Source organism: Nansenia antarctica, assembly GCF_963989245.1.
Source record: "Nansenia antarctica genome assembly, chromosome: 4".
In the NCBI taxonomy this organism is placed as follows: Eukaryota; Metazoa; Chordata; class Actinopteri; order Argentiniformes; family Microstomatidae; genus Nansenia; species Nansenia antarctica.
This window is the reverse complement of record NC_137689.1, coordinates 65,629,998-65,645,613: the sequence shown is the minus strand read 5'-3', so window position 1 is coordinate 65,645,613 and position 15,616 is coordinate 65,629,998.

The window sequence follows — 15,616 nt, the reverse complement described above, 5'->3', positions numbered from 1 at the left end:
CATCTAATTAACATACAGCTCATTAACATACAGCTCATTAACATACAGCTAATTAACATACAGCTCATTAGCATGAATCTCATTAACATGAATCTCATTAACATACAGCTCATTAACATACAGCTAATTAACATACACACACACGTATACACACACAGAGACACACACACAGCTAATTAACATACAGCTCATTAACATACAGCTCATTAGCATGAATCTCATTAACATGAAGCTCATTAACATACAGCTCATAAACATATACACACACGTATACACACAGAGACATTAGCATGAAGCTCATTAACGTGAAGCTCATTAACATACAGCTCATTAGCATGAAGCTCATTAGTATGAAGCTAATTAACATACAGCTCATTAACATACATAAGCATACACATACATATACACATACTCATACACACACATCCACACATACTCATATCCACATACTCATACACACACATCCACACACATACTCATACACACACATCCACACACATACACATACTCACACATCCACACACATACTCATACACACATCCACACATACTCATACACACACATCCACACTCATACACATCCACACACTCATACAGCTCATTAACACATATATACACACACACATCCAGTCACACGGTGAGACACATTGAATGTAGACATCCAGTCACACACGCGCACAGACACGTCCAGCAGGTCTGATAATGGTCTGACTGGATTCGCCTCGAAGAGTAGATGTTCTTTGGTGTGTTTGGTGTCCAAAACGGTCATTGCATTCCCCCATAGAGACTCGGGCCGGTAGACGCACTGACACAGAAGAAGAAGAAAAAAAAAAAAAAAAAAAAAAATATATTTTGAGGCGGGATTTTTCAAAAATATATTTTCAAAAGGGAAAATTTCTCTCTCTCTCTCTCTCTCTCTCTCTCTCTCTCTCTCTCTCTCTCTCTCTCTCTGGACTGAGCCCAGGAATTATTTGCCGCTGCGCATGCCTTTTTTTTTTCTTCCTGTTTGTCCTTCAAATTGAAAAGTGCAAAGTGACCTGCCCGCCTGGGATTCGAACCCAGGACTACAAAGTCTACCTTGCGGCAGACTTACACACTGAGCTAACGAGCCAGTCATACAAACATATAAAAAAAAAAAATCTCGACATCTACTGGCCAGTGTGGAATCGCGGACATTGGCTGTCAGAGAATAGAATCCTATTATCCCATTTCTCTCTTCCTCTAGAATGACCTGTCGTTGTCTGTGTGTGTCTGTGTGTGTCTGTCTTTATTGAAATTGACAAGAAATGATGGACAATGACTCCACGCGGGGCTCGATCCTGGGTGGCTGCACGTCTCTCTCTCTGTCTGTCTTCTGAGACACAGGAGGGACTTCCGCATTAGCGGTGTTAGCTTAGCAATCTCGTTGTGTTTTAACTTCAGTTTAACATGACTTCCCGGGGTCGTAGAGGGCTGGGGTTAGGCTTAAAATGACCGTGTAGACCACACACACATACTTGCATGCACGCATGCACTCACGCACACACACACACACACACACACACACACACACACACACACACACAGTCTACTACAGTAACTGCTATGCTTATGCTAACTGCTATACAGTATGCTGACATGCTTTCTCTGTCTCTCTCTTCAGGATTCATTCATACCCTCCTATCTCAAGGTGTGTTGGTTCCTCTCTCCAACATCAGCTTTGCCTGTTATCTCATCCACCCCATACTCATCATTCTATACAACGGCAAGCAGGAAACTCCAATTCACTACACTGACATCAACTTTGTGAGTATTTCATAGAGTAGAACTATGTAGATTATCCATCCCCCACGAACTAGTTTTCTCAATTACTTGAGCACATTTCTTGAAACAGTATTGAACATTTCAAAACAGTTAACCCCTTACCCTAAAGAGTTAACATGTTAACAAAACAAAAAACTTTTACTATATAGTTTATGGTAGTACTGCAACTGTTAAATTGATCTTCAAATTCATCTATAATATTCAAAATCAGGCAGGCACACGCCTGCAACAATAAAAATGACAAAAAATGTCAATAAAAACATTTATTCTGTCTTCCAGGCCACATGTTACGTTAATGATGACCTATTTCAGTTGTGATTACAGACTGATTATTAGTTTAACTGTTTAGCGATGACAGTTACAATGTCTGGAGTAGAGATTCACAATAATGGGAGAAATAGTTAGATGGTGTAAGGAAATAATTCAGTTTTGTTTTGTCAACACTTACTCAATTAATTAGTCTTATGTAGAGAGTTGTGTTAACTTACAATTATAATTATAATATTATATTTTTTTATGTGTAAAACGTTACATGGTTCTAATAATGACACCTCTCCTCCGCAGTTGTACCTGTTCTTGGGTCACATGGTCCTGACATTGGTGGTTGGTTACGTTCTGACCGTTCTAGTGGAGAAGCCATACCTCTTCCTGAGAGGCAGCAGAGGATAGCAGTGTTTCCTCCAGGAATTTTTACAATGGTGGCGGGTAGCGTTGACCGCGCGCGCCCGCGATTTTTTCGCGTGCACGCGCATGAAACGCGCACGCGCGCTCAAAACAACGACGTAATTTCAGCCAAAACTCGAGGATGGCCCAAAAAAATAAAATGTTTTCCCGTACTTCTCCCGTGTGTCAAGTTTATTGTCTGTGTCTGCATGTTTTTCCAGCATGTAATTCCGTTGTCAATAAAAAATTCGTCTCCCCTTCTTTTCATTATCATTATGGAGGCTTTATGGTTGTTGTAACTATTATGGGAAGCGGTTGACACAGTAGCCGCTTTTCGTGTACGCTGCAGTGGATCCCTTCACAACGCAGAAGAAAGAGGAGAGAGAAAACATTGTCAATGTGCAGGGAAGAATCATGTATCAGCAGGGTTCAACAGTAACGCTTGCCTGGGGCAAGTAAAAAAATTCGCCGGGTTTGTTTGCGCGAGCCCGAAGACGCTGCTGGATCCTGGATCTGTTTACCTGTGTGCAGGAAGAAAAACAGACGGAGCAGGCGCCAGACCAGACTAGATGATTGTGGAGTGAAGAGATTATTAAAGCGTACGCGATGCGACGGGTGATCGACAAGCACGTACACTTTCATAATATCTTCACTCCACGATCATCTAGTCTGGTCTGGCGCCTGCTCCGTGTTCTTCCTGCACACCGATGCACAGATCCAGGATCCAGCACCGTCGTCGCGCATATTGTAACATTTGAAGTAGTTTGTAGACTACACGCAGCCTAGATGTATTCGACCAATCACAAAACAGTTTTGCAAGCGCGTCGCTTCGCGCTTGTGGGTGTGTCTAGCGATGTGAAGGTCTGAAAAGCGGCCTAAATTTTTTTTTTTTTTTTGAGAAATCTGAATGGTGGCGGAGGAAATTCCATCGTGGCGGTCCGCCACGATGAAATGCATGTAGAGGAAACACTGGATAGGTACTCACCCTGGAAATACCTATACCGTTGGCCACTTTCAACATTTGCTGTTATTCGCTGTAACATTGCTGTTATTTGTTTCAATCAACTTTTTCATGGGTTTGGGGTGTCATTATCAAAATGGTTAGCAGTCATCACCATCAATTACCTGCATCATAGTTGAAACCCCATTGGAAACCACACCTCCGTACCCCAGTGGAGAGCTGTGACACGTCACTCTGTGACACTCTCTGTATCTATAAAGATCAACACAGGAACATACAGTAAGAACACTAGGGCAGAGATGTAGGAACTCAGATACAGACCACTAACTGATTGACAGAATAACTGTTGATCCTCAAAATGTACAAGAATGGTGACTTGGCTGTAAACAAATATTACTGTATTACTATATTATATGATGTATTAATGTATACAAGCAATTCAGGTTGTTGCTGTTTGATCAATGATTTTGACCATCATTTATAAAGCTTTGCCACACAACATCATTGTAGTGTAGTATTGGAGTACTTTTTCTTCAAAGTTTCAAGCGACAGTATTAGTACAGGCATTTTGTGGGAAAAGAGGGGGGAACCTCAGACAAATTGCAACAGAAAATCTTTCAACTGTTTATTGCTCATAAATGTCTCCTATATGATATATAAAAAGTCTTAAGAAATCCAAGTGGTGGAAAGTATATTTTTTTACCATAACCTGGTAACACGTTTTTGCTTCCAAAAATGACATAATAAAGCTTTAAAATGTTGAAACTTTAATCGAATCACTAAATTAATATACTTTTATACAAGGCAACATAAATTGGCAGTAATCAACATTAATATAGGCATTGATTAACAACAATTGAAAACAATATTATTAAAATAACACTTTTATGTTACAAAATATTTGTGACTGGTAGATTTGCACTAATCAACATGTTGGCACTATTGAACAAAAACGTAAACATGTTAACTTTTAAGTAAAACTTTATCAGTAGGTGTCTGGTTCATCTTCACCATCTTCATCGTCATCATCTTCATCACATGCAGCCTGAGATGAGTTTGCACACCCCAATCCTTGTCAGTTGCTACATGCAACAGAGCACTCAATGCCATGCTTCTTGCATGTGAACCTCAGGCTGCTGCATCTGATGAACCGGAGGAGTTCCTGTGGAGCTGGTGGTAAGTCAGTTTGGACAGGGACAAGCCTCATCACTCTCTTTCCCTCCCCATTCTTGTGGCAGGAGTTCATTTGAGGTTCCCTTCCACTGATGCACCTGATAGGACACACGAAGACTGTGGTACTTCGCTGCTGCTGACGTAGGTGGCAGACTCTGCGGTTGTACATGAGAAGTGCTAATAGCTACCTTCTCACAAAAGCGATAGTGTCGTAGAGAGTCGAGTCCCTCCCCAGGTTTCCCATTGTCCAGGCACAGCAAAGCATTCTCTCCTGCTGACACAACTGCTGTGGTAGCTGACTGTGTGTCAAACACTTTAGCTTGCTCACAGAAGTCAGATCCAGGACTTTTATTCAGAAAAAATAATAATCTGACTTTTATTCAGATATTTTTTTTTTCTGACTTTTATTCAGATTTTTTTTTTCCTGACTTTTATTCAGAAAAAAATAATCGGACTTTTATTCTGAAAACAGAGGGCAGCTGTCCTGCTACAGGATTTTAATTATTCACTTTTGCTTTTGAGTTGTTCCTTTATTCTGAATATCACATCAGCATTGCAAGCCTTCTCTGCAGACACTGATCCCTCCATCAACTGTGCATAGAGGACTTCCGGCGATGCAAGCGACGGAGTAGTCACGCTTTTCAAGAGCTCCGGCATATCCTAGCATTTTATAGCAAATATAATAACTTTCAACAACCTAGTTGATGTACAATGGAGTTTTAACTCCGGGGAATGTCTTTAGAGCACTTTTGGGGAAGTTCATCTGGCAAAATGCCTCCTAAACCAGTGAAAAAGACTCCCGCTACTGAAAAGTCTCAGTCTGGCCAAGATGGCGAGAGCACGCGTGAATCGTCTGAACCAGACACAGCCATGGTCAAAGCTATGGAGGTAATGACGGCTAATATCACTCGCGTGATTGACGATAAACTGGAGAGTATGCTGCTCAGTATCAACACCAATATAACCCATGCTGTTAAGCAAATCAGCGACCGGGTTGACGAGGCCGAGGAAAGAATAATGGCGGTGGAGAATACAGCATCTGACACGGAGAAGCAGGTGGCGGTCCTAGCTAAATCTGTTAACAAACTGACAGAGCGCTTGCAGGACTATGAGAATCGAGACCGCCGAAATAATCTGAGAATACTGGGAATACGCGAAAAGGCAGAGGGCAGTGAGGTGGTAAAGTTTATGGAGACGTTCATCCCCCAAACGCTCAATATGGACACAAAGGATGGTCGAGTTAAGCTGGATCGAGCTCACCGTATATCCGGCCCAACTGAATCCAGGCTACCCCGCGTCATGATCGTCAGGTTCCACAACTTCGCCGACCGTCAGAAAGTCATGGAGGTTGCCAGACGCAGAAAGGAGGTTCTCTTCGATCTTCGAGGGGTCCAAAATATTCTTCTTCCAGGATTTCGCAGCAGAGACATCCAAGAGGAGACGCGACTTCAAGAAGAAACTGCAAAACATCTCCGGTGCCCGCTATGCTCTGCTGTACCCGGCTTCTCTCAGGGTCACCATCAACGACACCACTAAAACTTTCCAGACTCCCGGTGAAGTATCCGCATACATTGATACACTCTAGGACAGCATTAGAATCCCCCCGATGGTGAGTGCCAGAGAACTGTGATAAATCATGGGCGATCCACGTTGCTTTTAGTGTTACCACAGCTGTTTACGTTTTGCAAGAGAGGACACTTTTCATCCTATCTAAACATTGACATCCTATATATGTTTTTTTGTGCCGTTATGGTACCGTCGGAGGGGTTACTTTCATGTATCGTAACGCTGGATATATATAAACTGTGATGTATGTTGTAGCATAACCTCTTTTGTACAAGCTCTCTTTATGAGACGAGAAGGAACTGCATTACCCATAATCCTTAGTTGTGACGGCAACACGTCACGTTTTTTTTGGGGGGGGGGGGTCCTTCTCGTCGTGTTCAACATGGCTTTCTTTATGAGGATACGAGAAGGAACGTTTAAACTCCATTACCCATAACCCTCAGTTGTTCTTTTGGGTTTTGGGGTTTGAGTTTTTTCCATGGGATTTTAATCCTTTTTTGCTGTTTTATTTTTCTAAAGCCATTAGTAATATGTCCCTCTTTACAAGAAGGAGAAGGCAGTGGAACTATTTGTTCCAACCTGTCCCTCCTGAATAGCACTGATAGAAACATCATTTTGAAGCCTTAGATATGGTCATATCATTGGGCAGGGTAAAAAAGTTATAATAAAAAAAAACCTGCTGTTATTATTTTCCTTATAATATCTCCCTTATGTTGTGCTGGATTTAGGTGAGTTAGGAGAACATTTTTCTGAAGGCTATCATTATTGCTATGGTTGTTATCTCACATGTTTGTTATTTATTTATTTATTTGCTTTATTATCTTTTTCATTTGGTAATGCCGGCTCTAAGTTAAAGTTAGTTTGCTTGCATCTTTTGGTTAGGTCTAGGGTCCTCCAACCTCAGAGACACTCTGAGTATTGGTCCATTCTTTAGTGTTTTATGTTTTTTACTTTTTCAGGACCTAGTAATGGTAAAGGTAGTTTTTACAGGGGTATGGCCATGATTTCACTCTATATAGAAATTGCAATGGATGTCCAAACACAATTTTCACAGGGCAAATTTCTTCCCAACTGGGATAATGGATGAAGTGACAAATGAGAGAGACAGCGGCAGCACAACTTATAGCACCAGGCTTAGACTCAACCTAACACATGGCGGGAGTTGACACTAAATTCTGTTCATGGAACGTGCGTAAATCACCCAATTAAAAGGAAGAAAATATTGACGCTTTTGAAAAAGGAAGGGGTTAAAATTGCACTATTACAAGAAACTCATCTCAAAGATATAGAACATATTAAACTTAAACGTGAATGGGTGGGCCAGGTCTTTTTTTCATCTTTCACATCTAATAGCAGAGGCGTGTGTATCTTAATCCATAAATCGTTACCATTTAAGGTGGAAAAGTGTATCAGAGATGAAGGTGGGCGCTATGTTATGGTAAAAGGTCTGTTATTTGGTGAGCGTAGCCGTATTTCTATAATGAATATATACTACCCTCCCAATCATCCAACAGAGTTAATCACAAAGGCGTTTACTGAGTTTGCTGATATAGAATGTGAACAGTCGATAATAGGAGGGGACTTTAATTGTTTGTTGGACCCCCAAATGGATAAATCACCATCAGAAATACGTCCTCCTACCAAAAGGGCCAGGGCTATAATAGAGCTATGCGAGGAGTTGGGTTACAGTGTTTCCTCCAGGAATTTTTCCATTCGTGGCGGATAGCTCTGTCCGCGCAGCGTGCGTAATTTTTTCCCCGCGTGCACGCGCGCTCAAAACAACGACCTAATTTCAAACTAGAGGGAGGATGGCAAAAAAAATAAAAAGCTACAAAAATCTTCCCAGAACCTGATTTGCACGACCAGCTGTCGCTGTAGGACACGTTCGATTGCAAAATTCATTTATCCTTTATGTTCCCAGTTGATTGAGGGCGTGTAGCTGTCGTTAGTTGGCCTGCTTTTATTTAGTTATGCGTACGTTTGAGTTAGTCATCTCTAGGATTGTTGTTTGATATTAGCCTATACTTTCTCTTATCTGCATTTTGAGCAACTGTACAAGACCCAACAACACAACTCTGATACAGGACTAATGTTACCTAGCTGCTATAGCTAACCCTGCTACAAGACCCAACAACACGACTCTGATACAGGACTAATGTTACCTAGCTGCTATAGCAAACCCTGCTACAAGACCCAACAACACAACTGAGCTGCTCCATCCTTTGCCTTCGTCACGTCCATTTCTTGATCTTGCTCCATGACATCAGAGGGCAGGACCATACAAGGAGTGGTTGATTTTCTTCTGCTTGCCATTGTGTAGGCCCCAGGATAACCTTGTGTAAGGACACTCTTGACTCTCTTGATCTTCCTCAAGAGACGGCTTGATTCACATACTAAAATCTCAAACTTTTAATTGTAACCTGAAACACAGAAAAAAATTATGTTTAAGTACTGTACATATTCCATTATATAAAACATGCATGACCTGCAACTGTTGATAGTCTTTAGTAATAAATCACTATCATTTTATTTTATTTTATTAATTACACATTCATAATCCACTAGAAATAATTCCTCCACATCAATGGAATGGGAATATAATTCGGAGTGATGTGCAGCAGCCTCCTACACAGACGGATTATGTAGTTGTAAATCCATCGTGCGGTTTGCTCAACTTGTTTACTGTCTATAGTTCAAAGTAGGGATGCTCCGATCTGGATTTTTGGGGCCGATACCGATCACCGATTTTTTTCCTCAAGATCAACCGATACCGATACCGATTTTTTTAAAAATACATAACTGACTGGATAGCCTACATATTTTTTGCTTTTTAGACAAAAGTTTTGATCCATTAGGCACCAAGCAAACGCAGACCCATTTTTATGGCATAGTAAAGGTCTGGCCTATCACCCAGTTAGGGCCTGAAGCCCAAGTCAGTCGATATGGCTGTATAAAAGACATCATAAACGTGGCCTTCATGGTTTACATACTGTTACGTCCTCCTATGTTTTCTGTTCAGTTATCTGTCTTCCCCAGGGAAAAGAAAAAAAATAAAAAAAGATCGGTTTTTGCGATCGGCCATTTTTGCCGATCACCGATCGAGTCATTTGGAGTGAAATCGGCCGATTTAAATCGGTGGCCGATAAATCGGAGCATCCCTAGCTGTGATGTAATTCAACCGAAGATTCATCTGAGAAATCCACCTTCTGCCACTTTTCCAGTGTCCATCCTTTTAGCAGGCTGTGGGTCTTGGCAAATGCCACACGTTTTTTTAATTGCCTTTTGTTTAGTGCTGGTTTCTGGGCACTGATTCGACCATGGAGGCCATTTCGAGACAGAATTCTACAAACTGTTCTGGTTGACACGGGGACTTGAGGTGACCAGGCCTGGTGGAGCTCTGCTGCAGTGGAAAAGGGGCTGGCCTTGGATTTTTTTTGAGCCAACAAACGGTCCTCCCGAGCAGTTGTCTTGCGGGGTCTGCTGGACCTGGGCTTGTCAAAAACATCTCCAGTCTCTTCAAATCCAGTCTCATCTTTTTCTTATTCTTTGTACTTGACGCTGAGACACATTGAAGGTGTCAGCCACCTCAGCAGTCTTCAGCCTCTTGATAATCAACGCTTTGGTCTCAGGGTGAATCTTAGGCATGTTGTCAGAGGTCAAGTTGCAGTTGATGTGAAGGTCTGGTGTGCTGGGATTCTTTTTATACACACCCACTAATTGATTGATCAATTATTGATCATAGGTGAGGCTGTAATCTAGGATTGGGTGCATCATATGACAAGGCGACAAGACTTTTGTCTTTGCAAAAACTGACTCAGTGGGCTTTACCAAGCTGTGAACGTTAGAATGCTTTTCAGCAGTTTCGTTTTGCACCAAAACATTATTTCAAAAGCTGTTGGGATTGAATTTAGCCATTTCTTGTAAACATTTTTTGATTAGAAATATATTTGAGGGGCACTTAAGGTCAACTTGTACCCAAGCGACAATACTTTTGTCAGGGACTGTAGTTATTATTACAATATATGTGATGCCAGAGTTAGGACTGATAATTGCACTAGAGCTCATGTGTCAGGATTACCAGGTTTCAGCAGTGAAACAGTAGGCCTCTCTGGAGCAAAGTACATTACCCGAGGTCAATTAAGATGATCTGTTTTACTAACAGTATATATTATGCTTAGTGATTTAGTGTATGCCTGTACTATGTAACGCAACTGCGAAAACTGTGACAATTAGCTATAATATAATAATATCAATTTCTATTTGTACGTTTCTGCTTTTTTGTTTGTTGGACAGAGACAAATGACGACTGTGGGGGAAAATTCAAATCCAACAATTTATTTCAGCTTTCCATTTGAGATTTAGTCATCATGACAAACATTTACAAGAACTGTGCAACAAGAACTGTGCAACAGGGCCAATACTGGGAGGAGACTCTTAACTCCTGGTTCAATACAAGTGAGCAGATGTCAATCTTCAGGAGCACAGGACTCATCTGTGGTTCCTAGGGTCCAGAGGCACTCTACTGCAGCAAACTCTCCACTAGGAGTGAGGAAAACTAAACTAATGCCCAACATAATAAGTGTTACAAAGGGAGACATTTATCTCAATATATAATGTACGGTAGGCTGTATGTGCATTTGAACACAACAAGAACAAAACACAGCATAGGAAAATACAAAACTATAAAATAGACACTAAGACCAAGCTGCAACAAAATTACTGACAAAAGAAATGGGACATGGAAGTGCATGGTCTGAATCTTTGTTGCCAACAGCACATCATAAAGAGATGTAGCCATCTCACATTGAAATAGATGACACTTCTTAAACATTTCCTCCTTTGTTGGCAAAACCACAAGTAACATGCACCACTAGTGTCATTGAAAAAATATGCAGAACCTCAGTTACACTACCCTCTGAAATCCTTTCATTACCCTCCCCCAATGACATAATACAAGAGGCGACAAATGTAACATTTGTATTGATTATATATAAAGCAGATGCTAATCCAATTTGCATCATGTCATTATTATGTCAGACACATCCTAAAAGTATTTCAAAAACACGCACACACACATATATATACAGTAAGGGGGTCTATAGGCAATAGCCAATAAAGGCAGTTTCTGCTTTCAAGTAGAGATGCTCCGATCAGGGTTTTTGGTGCCGATCACCGATCACTGGAATCAGTGATCTGCCGATCCGATATCACCGATCACAGCGTCGAAAATGGCAATTGAAGCATTCTATTTATTGTGTAGCATTATTTATGTTTTTAATTATTCTTAACACCATTGACATTGTATATTAAGTATTTAAATGAAATTAGGAGATGAGAAAGTATCATGAATTGACGACCATCTGTTTTATTGAATTCACAACCACCTGTAGCTTACTTCAGGAAAAACAAATAAAATGTGAAAATAAAAATCATAATAACTAAAATGTACACTGTCACATCAACTGTGCAACATTCCACTCGAATGAGAGGAACTAGGGGCTCTTAGAGAACTTGGAGCTTATACAGTATACTGTAGCTTTCCTGAGGAACAATAAACATACCCAAACTAAACTGCAACATAAGCAGGCTATATCCAAATATAAAATACTGTTTCAAGTCAGTCAGTTTCAAGTCATATTTAGGAGGAGATAAGACAGCAAGTCAGCAATAATCAATAAAACAAAAAAACAAAACATTGCACCTAAGGAGATTTCAGACTCAAACCTTACTTCTGATTAAGCAGCATCACTGGCAGATTAGCCTTGAGAAATACAAGCATCTCAGCGTTTTTGGCACTCAGCCTGTTCCTCTTATCATCTAAAATGTCCTGCTGCTGAAAAGTCGCTCGCTATCTACACTTGTGCAAGGTGCAAAGAGGAAGACCTAAAACTCACGCGCTAATAGTTGTTGCTATGGGCCAAGTGACTTCCTGCTCGCGGGGTCACATGACGTCGCTGCACACTACCTACACTACGCTCGTGAAGTCGCGCTGGAACTCTGACCAGCACTCGTGGAACGCCTCTCGTCCAATCAAAGCACTCGGTCCCTTTATGACGTCGAGCCCAGTGTGCGCTTCGGCGCTCTCTGAGCGAATCGACGAACGCAGCAAATGCCGTATGATATTCGTGGTATTGAAAGACCTTGCGTGCGTTCCTCCCCGAGGTATTTCTTTTGAGCAGACATTACAAACGGCATATTTGTTGTCTCTTTCCGACACTGTGTAATATTTCCAGACTGGCGACGCCATTTTGTAAACTGATCGGTCGTGTTTGATCGGCCGTTTTGAGAACTCCGATCAAAACCGATCAAGGCCATATCGGCCGATACCGATCGGCGCCGATCAGATCGGAGCATCACTAGTTCAAAGCTACTGTTTTAGTGATTTGGCTCAAACTCTTCATGACATAAACTATCTAGCTGTTTTAGATACAGAAAAAGATAGCTAGCATAGAATAGACAAATACACTGCTGGCTAGTGTGTGAACGTCAGTGTGAATGTCACACAGCTAACTGTAGCTGCCTCCTCTCCTCTGCTGCCAGACAGACAGATGTGGTCACCTGGATCAGGATGCCAGACTACTGGAGACCACGGCTGGTAGGGACGATTTCATTATCCAGACAAGGTTGTAAGTTAAGTAGCTAGCTAACCATCTTACCAGGACAGACAGCGGGTCACAGCTGCACAGAGAACCAGGCTTCGCTCTTCTCCGTCCTCGTCTGGTCTGCTGGCGGCTCACCCGGGCTGGTCTGGGTCTGGCTGGGCTGGCGGGTCTCCCGAGGCGGAGTGGACCAGAGGAGGCTAGGCGAACCTACCGCTGTCTGCTGATGCACGAAACATTTAACATTTCGCTGCAAGTTGTTTCCGCTAAATATATTATCTTCTCAGAGTGACTCAATCGCAGGCCACGTTAAAAAGAAGTCACTTCAAGTTGGCGATTTGTCCTTAAAATAAAATGTACTTTGTGTTCTTTATAATGGCAGTTTGTAATGATCAAACGACGTCACCCCATTGTCAACGATACGTCTTGACGTCATTCCGAAGCGACTTTGTACAGCCGCTCATGCTTGAATCTGCTGTGTGTAAACATGTAACGGCCTCGTTCAGAAGTATGGTGAGAGCCAGTGGAGACTGAGCTACATGTAAAAGCACTGGTGAAGTGTGCGTGCTCTGCCGTATTTCTAATTTCTTTGACAGAGCAAGTGAAGAGAGATGCCACCTGGCTAGATATCATACTAGATATCATAATCTGTAACATGGGTATTCATCACAGTATATTTACAGTATAACAACCCACCCAAATTACAAACGGTACAATAGGGTATACAGGTATTTTGACAGGACATGCATATTTAAAGGTAAAAGGCCTGAATACGGAAATGTGGGAAAACTTTAATTAAATAAAAGCAATGGTATACAAGTATAGGAAATACACAAATAGGATTTGTATATTTCTATGAAAATAGTTTTTATACATTTACACGACAGAGGAATCCATAACATTGATCCATAACACTAAATCCATAACATTCTATGCTGCGCCCCGGGCCGATGTAAAAGTTGGATGGGGGGCGCATTATAAATAAAATTAACATTAACATTAACATTGGAATCCATAACACGTTACATTATATTTGCTGTATAAAACTCCTTATGAAAAATCTTCGATTTCAGTTTCAATTTCCTGGGAAGAGAAGCGAAAAGCCAACATTACAAAATAGCATGAAGACAATGGGGAAAGATTTACTACATTTTCTGGTTTTGTAACGCAGAGAAACTAAATATAAAATGTAAATGTAGAAAGTGGCAAACCTCCAATAGTGCAGCCTTGTCATAATTTTTCCGGTGTCTATAGATGCTCTGACACAGCAATGCATAAAGCTTCTCAAGTTGATACACCTCACACCCTTCAGTCTTTGAGACCACTCTTTGCAGCAATTCCTAAAACAAGGGAAAAGAAGAAACATCATTTTCAATTAAATAACCATAAAGCACACCTGGTGTGTCTGGCCTACCCTGCAGCAGACAGGTTGGCCCACCTTTAGTTTCCCATGATCCACCACCAGCGGTGGGGGTCTCTGGTCCACAATCTCCATGGCTTTGTCAACATGAGTTATCTGTTGCTGTAGAACCTGGTTCTTCAGGCCGCCGCGGGTACTGCGCCTTATTCCCTTCTCTAACAGAGAGAAGACACATGAGACCAAGGAGTGCGTACATAACATATGATACAGAAAGCACATAACGCTAACACTACTTGTTATATTACTTACATAATGTACATTGGTGTCAATGATGCACACTGTATTATTAATTAAATATTAAAAGTTAAATAAAAAAACAGAACATGTTGGGAGCTGAAGCTCTTGGCTACCACAGTAACCTGTAGGCCTACAGAAGACTTTGTTCCACTGATGTGAAGCATACAGACCTGCATTATCAGCCTCAACCTCAGGATCTACTCTCTCAGCAGGAGCAGTGTTCTCAGTGGTGGTGGAGGCCTGCCCCTGCCCCTGGTCTCCTCCACCAGTTGAGATGAGAGTGTTCTGTACGGCTTCCTCCACAAGATCCTTCTGGGTGGTGCCCTGGTCCTTCTGGGTGGTGCCCTGGTCCTTCTGGGTGGTGCCATGGTCCTTCTGGGTGGTGCCATGGTCCTTCTGGGTGGTGCCATGGTCCTTCTGGGTGGTGCCAGGGTCCTTCTGGGTGGTGCCAGGGTCTCCAGCCTCCATGGCCGGCTGGCTGCCCTGCTCCTCCGCCGTAGGCTGGCTGCCCAGTTCCATCTCCTCCAGTTCCTCCACACCCGACTCTGGAGCCTGGCTTGGTTCATCACAATCCTCACTCTCAACACCTTTCCCATCGTGGTCTTCCTCCTCCTCCTCCTCCTCCTCCTCTTCCCCTCCAGATTCTGCTACATTCGAGTTGTCTTTGGAGGCGTGCGGCGATGACCGTTTCCTTGCGGTGATGAGCCCATTGGACCACCGGCTTTTGCTTCTGCGCTTTTTCTTAGAGCAGTGGTTCCCAACCTTTTTTGTCTTGTGTACCCCTTGAGCTGTTTTGCCATGCCAGAAGTACCCCCTCACTCATGCGTGTTGATTATTTCCCCAAAAAATCAATTAAACTCTAACTTGCAAATATAACATTTATTACTGACACACAGAGAGCAAAACCTCTTCTCATGTCTCCAAAACTCTAAACACATTTTCTGCTTTACACACATTTTGCTATTCAAAATGGCACTTTTTAAATGCACTGAACACGGTTTTCTGCACACAACAATCTGACATAAAGTCACATGTTTGCCATTTCAAAACATTGCCATTCAAAATTAGACTACATGAGCTAATTGGCCAATACATGTGCCACCTGGCCACCTCAATGGTTAATTGTTACCACATGCCCACACACTCACTGAAAATAGAAAAATAAATAATAAATAATAATGAATTTGATTTGATA